General features: G+C 46.0%; 3 non-coding genes across 3 annotated transcripts; all 3 read right to left on the reverse strand.

Annotated features, from left to right (window-relative positions):
• Nucleotides 1-143: 143 nt before the first annotated feature.
• Nucleotides 144-217, reverse strand: Pmar_PMAR025932. Its single transcript has one exon. It is a non-coding gene; the product is annotated as a tRNA-Val (tRNA).
• A 98-nt stretch (nucleotides 218-315) lies between these two features.
• Nucleotides 316-389, reverse strand: Pmar_PMAR025933. The gene has a single exon. It is a non-coding gene; the product is annotated as a tRNA-Val (tRNA).
• Nucleotides 390-1,021: 632 nt separating this feature from the next.
• On the reverse strand, nucleotides 1,022-1,095 carry Pmar_PMAR025934. Its single transcript has one exon. It is a non-coding gene; the product is annotated as a tRNA-Val (tRNA).
• Between the last annotated feature and the right edge of the window lie 69 nt (nucleotides 1,096-1,164).

Here is a 1,164-nt window from a genome sequence, read left to right on the forward strand (position 1 = left end):
CTACTGCGTGTGAGGCAGTCGTCATAACCGACTAGACCATTCCAGCAAGATAGCAATACACCTAATGTTTGTCTCTCGACGACGCACCGTTGCGTTTATGTGTTTGATAAAGTGAGGTGACTCTTATTTTGATAATGATAACATACTGGAACCGAGAATCGAACTCGGGACCTACTGCGTGTTAGGCAGTCGTCATAACCAACTAGACCATTCCAGCAAGTTAAAAATGGAACGAATATTTGTCTCTCACCGACTCCGTTGCATTCTGTGTGTGTGATACAAACTAATGCGAGTCTTTTTATAATGATTGTAACATACTGGAACCGAGAATCGAACTCGGGACCTACTGCGTGTTAGGCAGTCGTCATAACCAACTAGACCATTCCAGCAAAACGACGATGGATACAGTGCAAGTGACAGGTGGACTGAAGGCCCGCTCCCCCTTGGACAAAGTTAACCTCGGAGTTTCTCAGATCATAACATTGTCCAGGGGACACGGGGAGACTCTTTCGCACAATATGCCGTTGCGGGAAGTTCTGTGTATCCGCTTCGTTAAAAAGCGGGAAGTAATGGGTTCTATAGTGGTGATACAGAGCTACTCAGTAGAGAAAATGTTATCATTTATATCACCATCACTTTTGCATTCTATATGTCACCAATCACCACGATATCGGTTAAAGTGGTTCATCGCTGTGTTGCGTTCTTCTGATAGCGCTGACGGTGTGTGCCCGTGATCATAGGATAATCCTAAATATACCAACGCTCACTAAAAACACGTGAACTTGGACGATAAGGCAATGGCGGTCTGGAGTTTCCCTAGATTCGGTGGTTAGTGATGCCAGTTGACCAAGATGGGGGAGCAGAATTGAGCTGCGCGCGAGCAGAAATGCACGTGCGAAGAGATATGGCGGGGTATAAACGAAACAGTGGGATGAGTGTTTGGAGAGACGCGCCAGTTAAACTCATCAGTGGCCGCATCAGTGATACACAGTGACGCGAGTCTTTATATAATAAAGACACATACTGGAACCGAGAATCGAACTCGGGACCTACTGCGTGTGAGGCAGTCGTCATAACCGACTAGACCATTCCAGCAAGATAGCAATACACCTAATGTTTGTCTCTCGACGACGCACCGTTGCGTTTATGTGTTTGATAAAGTGA

This window comes from Perkinsus marinus (assembly GCF_000006405.1).
Source record: "Perkinsus marinus ATCC 50983 genomic scaffold scf_1104296957650, whole genome shotgun sequence".
In the NCBI taxonomy this organism is placed as follows: domain Eukaryota; phylum Perkinsozoa; order Perkinsida; family Perkinsidae; genus Perkinsus; species Perkinsus marinus.